This window comes from Pleurodeles waltl, chromosome 10, assembly GCF_031143425.1.
Source record: "Pleurodeles waltl isolate 20211129_DDA chromosome 10, aPleWal1.hap1.20221129, whole genome shotgun sequence".
Lineage (NCBI taxonomy): Eukaryota > Metazoa > Chordata > Amphibia > Caudata > Salamandridae > Pleurodeles > Pleurodeles waltl.
Genome location: NC_090449.1, coordinates 238,898,993 through 238,911,427, shown reverse-complemented (window position 1 = coordinate 238,911,427; position 12,435 = coordinate 238,898,993). Strand labels below are relative to the sequence as shown.

The 12,435-nt window shown below is 42.9% G+C and overlaps 1 protein-coding gene across 2 annotated transcripts in view; it reads right to left on the bottom strand.

The window, feature by feature from the left end:
* The window catches only part of ACSM3 (acyl-CoA synthetase medium chain family member 3), a 448,596-nt gene that overhangs the window by 367,890 nt on the left and 68,271 nt on the right, over nt 1-12,435 (bottom strand). The gene's annotated exons all lie outside the window — the stretch shown is intronic.

Sequence of the window (12,435 nt, the reverse complement as noted above, 5' to 3'; positions counted from 1 at the left end):
AAAAAAACAGTGCAGAATCTGCGGTCATGACCACCTGATAGATCAGGATTTACTTTCAGGGGACCCAGCCCACTGTTAAAATGACGGCGCATGGTCCCTCTTTGGCCTGAATGTGTCTGTCAGTATGTTAAGGCTCACCCAGCTGACCTGTCTTCCACAGTAACTGCAAACGAAGGGATGAGCCAGTCTTTACACAAGCAATAGGCCCCATAGAGTTAGAGTTGTAGAGAAGGTGGATAGACTAGAAACAGCTGACCTGGCCTGTCAAGACCCAGCTCGCTGACCAACTTTGACTTGCCCCTATGCCAGATTTGGATTCTAATTGAGAGTGACTAGATAAGAGGACCTACACTATAATTCTGTCCAAGTGGTATTGAGATTGTTTGCAGTCCTAAACTCTCCTGTGCTGGATAAACTAAAGAGCACCACAATCCGTTTTACTTCCACCAAACCACGTCCAGTACCAATCAATGGGTAGGATGTCAAGCGACAAGGCCACATGGCAACTACTTTTTACAGAGCTGGTGGGCAGGCAACAAAACAACTGATGCCACACCTTCACCCAGGAAAGAGCCACCAGGGAACATATCCTAAAATAAATCTCAGCTCTAGGCACATAGTTGGGATCCATGAATGCGAAGATCTCTGAGCTCACAACAGAAATAAAGTCACAACGTGCTGACGTGGGGTCATTCCACACCACGGCTGATAGCCGGGAAAAACGAATAGCTCTACTGGGAGAGAGTCTGGACAGTACAGACTCTTAGGGCCTGGACATTTAGCATCTGACACAGAGAGTGGTGGAATTGGAAGGTCGGGAGAGATGAGACAAAGCTAGATTTTATAGGATCTCAAAGAAAACAGAACGCAACAGCAATGTATGCGGCCTATTGATACATGCTAGCGCGTCTGACCTTATTTAGTTTCTCATCTTTAATCTATAAGGGGACGCGTTAGAGATTCGATGGACCTTTTGACTGCGCTTCGAGTAATTCCCACCATAAATCCCAAATGCAACACAAAATCATCAATAAACAACAGTAAATACCTTTGGAGTCAGTAATTTCCATGCACCATGACCCATTAGGTCACGAACAACCACACTTTGGAGTAAAAGTTAGAATGTTTATTTCCCTGTATTAACAATGCTAATGTCACGTAAATGAGTCTCAAAACCAAATGGCAAGATACAAGAACAACACTGGTTGACCAAATCTTCTAAAGAATCTCAATTTAACTAGTGCAAAACATTCAAGAGACACAGTACAAATCAACAGCAGAAATAACCGTGCAACAGAAATAGAATTCATCTAGGTTCAGCAACTGAGCAACATCAATTATTTGTTAATAGCAACCTGTTAACATTTCAGGGTTTCACTTACTAACCTTCTGATTAGAATAGTATGTTTGGACTTCATTCAAAACAATTTTAGCCAACATAAATTTGGAAAACATCTAGCTATGGCTTTATCAAAACAGTGGTTGGTAACTAGAAACAAAAGACAAACTTATAACACAAACAGTAGCATTTCATTATACCTCTCCTCACATGTATCAGCAAGCTATGACTATCTTCGTCAGTTGGACATCTGTTTGGTCAGCATCAGCAACGGACAGTGAAAGGGAATGGTTCAGACACAGGGACTCTAAGCTATCCGAACAATTCTAGGAACAACGTCTAAGAGATCAGCATTCAGCATCAAATGTTTAAGCAATAAAGTTAAAGATAGAATCCTCTATGGAGGAAATCAAAGTAAGAATGAGCCCCCTTCTCTGTACAGTCGGGCTAAGTTAATATTGTCTAAAGAACTTCACACGTAGCCACTGGTCAAAGAATCGTACGTTTACAATTAGTCCAATAAAAATAAAAGCTCAATTCTAAGATATAACTAAACTGTCTTTCACATGTCCATGATTGGCTCCTCTTCTGTTCCCACCGTCAGGCTCATCAGGTAACATTTTTTGTATCCATCCGTACTCCAGTCAGTGCATCCATTGTTAGCTCCTGGGAACATCGATGTCTCACGCATTAAAATATACAGTGTATCAATAACTAGTACAAGATCTTCTGGCAAGCAGTTCTCATGAGAAAGTTAAAGACACCTGCTAACGTTTGGTCAACTCAGTGTAAAACAATACATGAATTGATTTCTCTAGACATACTTTCCCACGAATTTCATTTGAACAATGCAGCTTAATATGAGTCTGTGCAGAGTAGGCCCAAACCTCGCTAACTTAACGCCTATAGTTAATAAAGCAAATACATATGGCAAAATCATTAATATAAGACATTACCAAAATAACCTAAACATAGGCACTTCAATTATTATTAATAAGCCTTTAATAATGACACTTCGTTATTAATGACGGCCACTCAATTGGGCACATTTTCCATGTTGCAGACTATTTTCTACGTTAGTCAAATTCTGTGTAGTTTCATAATCCAAAACACATGAAAACCATTAGTATACAAATTCAGCGTTCACAATTCCTCTTCTGATGACTAAATATGTCATCACACTTTATATCTCCCCACACAAATTGTTATTCAATTAAAATTTGTCCTCCGTATGACTTTTAATTCTTCTTTACCTTTTTGAATTTTCCCTGAACAATTTCTCCATTTTAATTTCTTCCCTCCTCTGATCATTTTTCAGTTTCTTTATTTACAATTCACATATTCCCCATGCTCCAATTATGCAAATCACAATAATCAATATCACCTTTTATTATTTACAATATTATCCCTTTCCCTAGGTTGCCAAGCCAATTTCCCACGGAAGCAAAACCTTTGCCAACATTTTCCCAAACTCCTGGTTCTTTCAGTTCTTTCAAATCAGCACTATCATTAGTCAGATTGTTAATAAGGCTCCAATTTTCTTTTCCATTTTTAGGTATATGAGCAACAATGTTGTGCATTCAGCAATTTACAAACTCCGCCCTCCTTTGCTCAAAAGGATGTCTTACGCAAGGGGGTTCTTAAGAGAGAGTCATAGATCTTACCGCAGCCATTTCTGTGCCCATTAGGATCATGGCTCCTGAAAAATTTGTCAACATGTTATCCACAATACTAGGCAACTTTCAAATTTAAAAAAAATTAAGAATAACTCCCACCGAAGGAATTATAGCTCCAAATATGTCAGAGTATGCCAGAATATGATTCTCGCTTTTGTCTAACGTGATGTAATTCAGTAATTTTAGGTAACTTACTCAAGTTGATAAATCTTTGGGAAAATTATCCCCAAATAACACGTGCCATACCATCCTCTAGGAAGACGTTAATACGCATTTGGTCCACAGACATAATAAACTCCTGGAATTACTGGGTCTCGTCCATTGAACATGAACGTCCATTTACTCTGAAATGAAAACACATGTCTACATTCACTCGTTCCCACAAACAACGTATCAATTCTAGATTTAGGGCTATATACACAAAGCTTTCCTACGTGTTGTGCATCTAAAGCTAACCTCCCTTGTGTATTTATTTCACTAAATGCATGATCATTTCTAAATGCCCTTTTCTCTAAGCCTTCCTCTAATCTCTCCTTTAATGCCTTTCTTATATCATCTGTCTGATCTAAGAAGCTTGTTTCTATAGGTGTAACCAAGCATGTAAGATTATTTCTATGCGCGTGAGCTGTGCCAAATGTCAATGTAGGTTCAAAGAATCCTCTCATTAACTCTATAGTGTTTTCCTTGGTTACTCTACTCAGGTACTTAATTATAGAGACAAACTAAAACACAAGATCATGATTGGAATAGAAGTACTGAAGTACTGAATGTACTCCTGGTTATAGAATCTTGTTAGTAACAGACTACAACTTATTCCATAAGTAAGGGGCAAACTATAGTAAGTAACTCCTTCTGCTGATGAAGGAATCTGCGTGCAGACATAACAATATCTTGCATCCATCGTCTCAACATACTCGCGCAGTAAGCAATAGAAAACATTAGAAGAAAGTTCTCTTTGAGTTTTATCTATGTGCAAATATTTCTCATCTATCCTAAACCTATCTACTTCTGTGAGTGTAGTAGTTTTCTCTAGTGCAAAGTTATGGTTGGCCACAGTCTTGTCAAGAAAAGTCATACTCACAATCAACACCAGTCACAATATCATGCATACAATCGCAAAACCAATACCCATGTATTACCCAGCTATTCATCCTACCCTGTTGGCTACGGTTACTCGTGATCTGTAAAGAATCAGAAAGTAGAAGAGAAAAATTATAACTATGCAGCAAAAATTCAAAACAAAATCTTCAATCTTCTTTAGCAATTATATACAGCCCTCAGTCTTTCTTCTAGGACCCTTTGTCAAAAATATGTAGATTGTCAAAATCGGTTTAGCAGCTTGTCAAATCGGGTTATCTCAAAAAGTCTCTTCTGGTTAATTTCAATAGACTGTTTTTGCACTTTTCTCAGATTCGCAGTTTGAAAAGTTCAGGTCATTTATCCCCTTCAAGCGCCAAAATATTGACCTGGAATGTCTCGATTAAAACAAAAAGACAAAAATTCATTGTGCCATTCACTTGCGGTTGTATACTCCCATTCAGGACTTGCATCGTTTCGATTTGCAATTCTCTTTCTTTTCAATCTTCTATCTCCATTTAACTCTCCATCACTTAAATCTTCTCATCTTGTCGTATCTACGTCTTTCACAATTGTTGTCACTGTAATTGCGTCTTTTCTCTTTGCTTGTGACTTCTGCCACTTATCTCCTTTCAGTGGACCTTTCGTTAATGCTCTTTTCAGTGTTGGACTTGTAATTTCTCTTTGTTCTGCAGGATTTTCTCTTGACGTACCTGCGACTGGTTCAGGAGGAGTCAGATTGTTTTGTCTTTGATCCGCCTCAACTCGTTCCCCTTAGAGGTCTGTAGTTTGCTCTTTTGGCCTTTCAAGACCATCTGCTTCTGAGAGAGCCCTCCTCTGACTAGAATCTCATGCTACCTCCATTGAGATTGGTTCACTGTCACTGTGCTGTAGTTCTTCCTCTTTGTCTCTCACAGGAGTGTTTGAACCGCTTTCAGTTTGCTCAGATTCAGTCTCTGTTTCTCTTTCTTCCCTCTCCAATTCTGGAGTTGGTCTGGACATTGCTGGTACTCTCAACAACTCTTCTTCATTGTCCAAATGACACAGCACTTTCTGAGTATGGCTGCCATGGATCCAGTTTGGAACTCCAGTGCACTTCAGAGTTGTAGTAGTAATCATTACTATCTGGTAAGGGCCTTTCCACCGAGGCTCCAAACACGTCTTCCTCACGTGCTTCCTGATCACAACCCAATCTACTTCTCTCAGGTTGTGGCTTTGATCTTGAGACGGTTGCAGTGTGGTGGCTGCCACTTGATGAGCGAAAGAGCGAACCACGTCAGCCAGACCATTGCAGTACACCAACACCATATCATCTGTCATGTTCACAAGAGCATTAGCAGGAACCGCTGGCAACCTCATTGCTCTGCCCATGAGGATTTCATGAGGTGACAATCCTGTCTTCCTGGCTGGTGTGTTTCTCTTTGTCATCAGAACTAACAACAGAGCGCAAGGCCATTTCAGATTCGTGGATGCACACATTTTCACCATTCTCGATTTCAAGGTACCATTCATCTGCTCCACAAGTCCTGAGGCTTCAGGGCGGTAACTACAATGCAACTTCTGCTCAATGTTTAAAGCTGAACATAATAATTTAATTACTTCATTGTTGAAGTGACTTCCTCTATCTGATTCTAAACAGACCAGAAACCCAAAACGTGGTATCAGTTCCCTAAGCAATAATTTAGCGACTGTAAGGCTGTCATTTCTTCGTGTAGGGTAAGCTTCGAACCAATGACTAAAGATGCGAACAATCACCAGCACATATCTCAATCCTCCACACACAGGCATCTCAATGAAATCCATCTGCATTCTGCCAAATGAACTTCCCGCTCTTCCACAGTCCCTTTACCCACGTTCAACTGCTAACAGATGACACAACGATGGCAAACTGCTTCGGCAACCTGTCTAAACTTTGGATTGAATCAAGATTGTTTAAAGGTACGGACCATTGCATCCCTCCCAACATGTGCTTGACCATGATGGCATCTAGCCATTTGAGTCAACAAACTATTACGCAGGACCATTTGTCCCTCCCCGGACACCCAGACATCATCTTCATGTTGAACACATTTTAACTTTACCCAATTATTTTTCTCATCTTTGTCAACGTTATCCTGTAACACTCTCAATTCTTCCAAGGTATCTATAACATGCAATGCATAGCTTGGGCACAATTCTTCTTCCGGTAACAATTCCCACTTATCTTTGAACGATATACAGTTCAATGTGCAAAACCTTATGACTTGATCTACAAATCCATTTCCCATTGAGAAAAATCTTGGGATTTCAGGTGTGCACTGCATTTCACCACAGCAATCTTTTCACACATTTGAATAGCTTGTAACAACTCATGAATTCTCTCACCATTTCTGTCTGGTGAACCAGAAGAGGAGACAGAACCTCTCTGTGACCACAGCTGGCCAAAATCATGGACTATTCCAAATCCATACTGGCTGTATGTATAAATGGTAACTTTAAGTTGTGCAGAAACATGTCATGCTCTAGTAAGGGCTACCAGTTCTGCCACTTGCGCAGAAGACACTCCTCGAAGTCCGGACGCTTCAAGTATACAGAAGTTGTGCATAGAGGATATCTTGCTCTTAGTGTTCCCATGTTGTCTCTTAAACAGGAACCACTGACAAGACAATTTGGTAATTTTCTTTCAATTGCGAATATCATGTCTCGGTTTTGTACACAAATCATTTACTTCTAGACAGTCATGTTCAACTTCTTTCAATTTGTCAATTTCAATGTTTTCTTTTGGAAGCAAGGTTGCTGAACTAAGCACTGTACACCTTTTCAGTGATACATTAGGGAACCCCAGGATGACCGCTTCATAACGTGTCAGCCTGGCATTAGTCAAAGCTGTGTCTTTGTTACGATGAGTAAAACTTCAATGGAGTGAGGGACCATGACAGTAAAGGATGTCCCATCACAATGCTCTCTCTCTGAGTGAGGCTCAGTCCAACCGCTTCAACAGTTTTCAGACAGCCTGGAAAAGCTGCTGCAACTGGGTCCAAAGTAGCTGAAAAATATGCTACTGGGCGGTTTATGCCACCATGGACTTGAGTCAAGACAGACAATAAACATGCATCACACTCATGACAGAGCAACATAAAAGGTTTTGTGTAATCAGGCATTCCCAAAGCCGGGGCTTTGCACAAGATTTTGCTCAACTCAGTGAATGCCTTCATATAGGCTTGATCTAACACTAGAGTATCAGTAACTTCTTTGTGTGTCAATTTCTGCAATGGCTTTGAAATTACTGAAAAATTGGGAATCCACTGGCAACAATAGCTCACCATTACTAAAAAAATCCGGACATTTCTCTGTGTTGCTAGTGGATTCATCTGCAACATGGCTGTGACCCTTTCTCCAGATATTTTCCTGATTCCTATGTCAATCAAGTGTCCCAAATATTTCACTTCTTTCTGACATTACTGTAATTTTGCTGGGGATACTTTGGGGGTCATTTTGATCCTGGCGGTACGAGACCGCAAGGGCTAAAATGACGGAAGCGCCGCCAACAGGTTGGCGGTGCTTCTTGGGGGATTACGACCGCGGCTGAAGCGCCGCAGTCGCACCGCCGAGTCTGGCGGTTTTCCGGCACAATGGCCCCGGCGGTAGTAATCCACCAGGGCAGCGCTGCTTGCAGCGCTGCCCAGGGGATTACGAGTCCCCGACCGCCATCCTTTTCCTGGCGGTTTGAACCGCCAGGAAAAGGATGGCGGTACGGGGAGTCGCGAGGCCCCTGGGGGCCCCTGCACTGCCCATGCCACTGGCAGTGCAGGGGCCCCCTGACAGGGCCCCATGCGGCTTTTCACTGTCTGCCATGCAGACAGTGAAAAGCGCGACGGGTGCAACAGCACCCGTCGCACGGCCGCAACACCGTCGGCTCCATGTTGCGGCCCACATCACTGCTGGGCCGGCGGGTGGAAACTCGGTTTCCGCCCGCCGGCCCAGCGGGGATGTCAAAATGGGCACTGCGTGAGTGCAGCCGCCCGGCGGTTACAACTTGGCGGGTGGCGCTTGCCACCCGTCAAAGTTGTAATGACCCCCTTTATGTCCATTCTTCCTTAAGTGATTCAGTAAGGCAATAGTATTGTATTTGCATCCCTCTCTTGTCCTTGTGCAATCAACAAATCATAAAAGTAATGTACCAATGTAGAACAGAAAGGCATTTCCAATGACTCCAGGTAGTTCTTCAGGATTTGGTTGAAAATGGACAGTGACTCTGAAAACCCTTGTGGAATTCTGCACCAACAGTAGACTCAATCCAAAAATGTAAAACAGAAGAGAAATTGACTATCCTCATTAAGAGGTACCGAAAAGAATGCTTGTGAAAGGTCAACTACGGTGAACCATTCAGCATCACAGAGGATCTGAAACCATATCACTGCTGGATTTGGCACCACAGGACAACACTGTGGGGGTCATTCCGACCCTGGCAGCCGGCGGTATGTTGGCGGTAACACCGCCAACAGGCTGGCGGTGTTCCGCCAGCAATTCTGACCGTGGCGGAAAAGCCACGGTCAGACCGCCGGCCCCTCCACTTTCCCGCCAGGCTTCCGCCTGGCGGGCATAATCCCCAGGGCAGCGGTGCAAGCACCGCTGCCCTGGGGATTATGAGTCCCCGACCGCCAGCCTGTCCGTGGCGGTAAACACCGCCATTGAAAGGCTGGCGGTAAGGCGACTGGGGGTGCCCCTGGGGGCCCCTGCACTGCCCATGCACTTGGCATGGGCAGTGCAGGGGCCCCCAGGCATAGCCCCATCGCGCATTTCACTGCCCGAATTTCAGGCAGTGAAATGCGCGACGGGTGCTACTGCACCCGCTGCACATCAACATTGCCGCCGGCTCTATTATGAGCCGGCGGCAATGTTGATGTGCCATTTCCGCTGGGCCAGCGGACGGTAACGCTGTTACCATCCGCTGGCCCAGCGTAAATGTCGGAATAGGGAGGCATGAATACCGCCGGCAATGGCGGTATTCTGTCTCCCCCGGCCTCAGCAGTCTGAAGAAAAGACCGCCGAGGTCGGAATGACCACCTGAATCACAATGTCATTTACTTTCCTCAAATCCTGAACAATTCCCCACAGGGCTTTCGCAATCCCATTATCTGTAAATTACATGGGCTGCTCAACACTTCTTAAAGAATACCTTTTTTTACAAACTCTGCAATTATGGGTGCAGTCCCTTCACCTGTCTCTTGTGTCATGTGGTTCTGATGGATCTGGGGAAACATCACATTTGGCTTGACTGGGACCTTAACTGGCTCTACTCCTTTCATTAGACCAATGTATTTTCCTGTAAAACCCCAATCTCTCATTTTAACTGTTCCCTGCAAATCAGAAGGAAGATCTCTCACTATGAAAATTTAAAAGAAACTAATTAAGGGGTACTCCTCATTCAATGTGTCACAATCTGGTTCTGGGAGCAAGTCATCTTCATCATCACTGTTTGTCTGAATGGCAATTCATTGTTTGTAATTGAACACAATAAGTCCCTTCCTAATAAGGATACCGGACTCGAGTCCCAAACTACAACTTTGTATAATACTTTAAAGTTGCCTGAACTGGTTCTGTAATTGGGATTGTCAAATGCTGATTTGCAACTCCTACAATTAGGACTGTTTTCCCTGAAAGGGGCAGGTTTGGAACTTCTTCAGTTCTCACTGTAGAGCGTGTAGCTCCTGTGTCGACTAAAAATGAGACTTTGTGACTCATTACTTTCACTTCACATATGGACCTTTCTGATCTACCTCTAGTGAAGCTAACACACATTCCTCTTTATTTGAACTCTCGCTCACCCAATCATCGTTTATTCCATCCTGACTGTGTAAAGGGAATTGGTGCACTAAGTTGTTACTCTGATTAAACCTTTGACCTGTGACCTGCTGAGGAAGCATCACCTGCTGCTTCTCCATTGGGGCTTGAGGTATTTGAACTTGCTGTCTAGGTACCATTTGAACTTGCGGTTCCATTTGCTGCAACTGGGGCACTTGCAAACGTGGCATTTGCATCTGTTGCATGGGCTGACAACTGTGCACCTAATTCATATTGTTTTGAAAATTTGGATTGTGACTCCCGTTTCCAATGTCCGAGGCCTCGCAAACGTGATATGGCAAAAATCTCTTCATCCCTTGCACATCATTCTGAACAACCACAGTACTCAAATCAGGACTACAGTTCACATTTCCAATTCCACCACCACCTCTTCCTCTTGCCTGATTCTGAAACACCACGTTTCCCTGCTGCTGCAGTTACGGAAAACTTCCCTGCATTCCTGTTTGTGCCGCTTTAATGTGCATCATCATTGCCTTCCCTTTCAACTTTCTCTGCTTCAACTCAATCTCGTCACTACAGTACTTTGCATACTGCAACACTTCATCAATCCGATTCGCTTGCCAACAGATCAAATGACTCTTAATCATCTGGCTAAACTCGGGTCTCAATCCTTCTGCAAATCTGAACTCAAAATGAACCACGGCTTTCGGTGCAAATGTCTCTGTACCACTGTAATGTTTGAATGCCTGCAACAATCTCTCATATTATGCATGTATTGACTCTTTCACTTCTTTGGCTGTCCTGTCTATTCTCTGCCAGTCAATGGTCTTGGGTGAAATTCTCACTTTCAAAAATTCGATCACCTTATAGTAATATTATATTAAGTCAGGAGATGGTGCTCCTGTTGCTGGATCTCTCTGAGGTTCTCTTGTCGGCCAATCTATGCTCCTCTTGCATTCAACCCATAAGGCTGCTGGCACTACTATTTCTAACAGTGTGTTCAAATCCTCCCATAGGCATTTGGAGAGTTTCAGGTACCACTCCACTGGTTTCTCTCTGAACCTGGGATAATCATTCGTAAATGACAAAATGTCACTTCTGCTCCAAAGGACATAGGCTAATTTCCCTCCAGGAATCTCTCTCATTGGTAGAATTTTAATTGGGTCTTCAATCTGCTACACATTTGCAGTAAGATTTGCAGAATCCCTTTCCCTCTTGTCTCTTTTTGCCTACCTTACCTACCTTCCTTCCAACTTGTCTCAGTTTGAATGCTCTGAAATAATTCCTTAAGGTGGATTTTCATTCCCGGGACTGTCATGTTTTAAAAATCTTCTGAGTCAAAATTTAACCTGTAACGCCTCTTCAAATACTTTTTCTCAATCTCTATATCATATTTCTCCACTAGATCTGCTAATTTCTGATGTACTATTCCTGCTTTGTTAGTAATCAGCTTGTACAAGTAACACAACTCATCTTCCCTGAATGTGTCAATCCTGTCTAACTCCATTGTTCCCTCAATTAGGTTGTCTGCCTCTAGTCTAAGCCTGGTCAAATTCAGGGCACTTCCTCCGCTGGAATCTCCTTGGGTGCTACTCAGTTTTCTAACCATTCAGTTAACTGCTGAGCTGTCAAACCTTATAATGCAATGTTGTTGTGACTTACACCTGGCACTTGCTGTAATGTTATTTTTGGGGTCTCTGGTGTCACCATGCTTGGATTAGGACCTATGTCTGATCTCACCTCATTATTTGGAGGAGTCCTGAAAGGACTTAAATCAATGAACGGGCCTGTTCCATCAAATGTTGGTCTTGTGGGAGTTATTAATCTTGCACTCTCAGTGAATCTCTCCCTCTCTATGCTTGGATTCAGGATTTTCTGCTCACTGCTCTTATTGTTTCCCTGGGCAAACAACGGTATGACTGGACCTATGGTAACTGGTACTGACACTGCATCTGGACTTAATCGGACATTTAGGTCTCTAGGATACATTATTCCTGTATTCTGGCTTGTCAATGCAGACAACTCTGTCTGTGATTCTGCTATGCAAGGGTATCTCGGGATCGCCTGTGCCTGTATCAGGGACATCAAATTCGGGATGGACTCTATCTGGACCAATGTTGGCTTTTGGTAAACTTGTCCTATCTGCACTACTAAGTTTGCTGCAGTATCTACAATAGGTACATCTGGGGAAATTCTGGGAATATATATCTGTGAAATAGGCCTTTAAATCACTGGAGTACTGGGTCCACTATGGCTAACATGTATCTGGCTCTGGGTCGAGTCAATTGATATCGGGGCTGTAGGGCCTATACTGGTACTTGAGCTTCTCTCATGTGCTGCATATGGTGGGGACAATTTCAAAACAACTGTAAAATGAACTCATCATCTGATGACTCTTCATCGTCTGTCAAAGAGTTCATACTCTCTGTGGATTTCTGCTCTTTGTCGCCTGAAGAGTAAGAATCCATCTTCTTAGTACTCTTTTTAGCCCTGTTCTCGTTCTCTTGTGTAATTGCAGGAAACAACTTAATTCCCTATAAAGTCTCAGTTCTCCAAAAT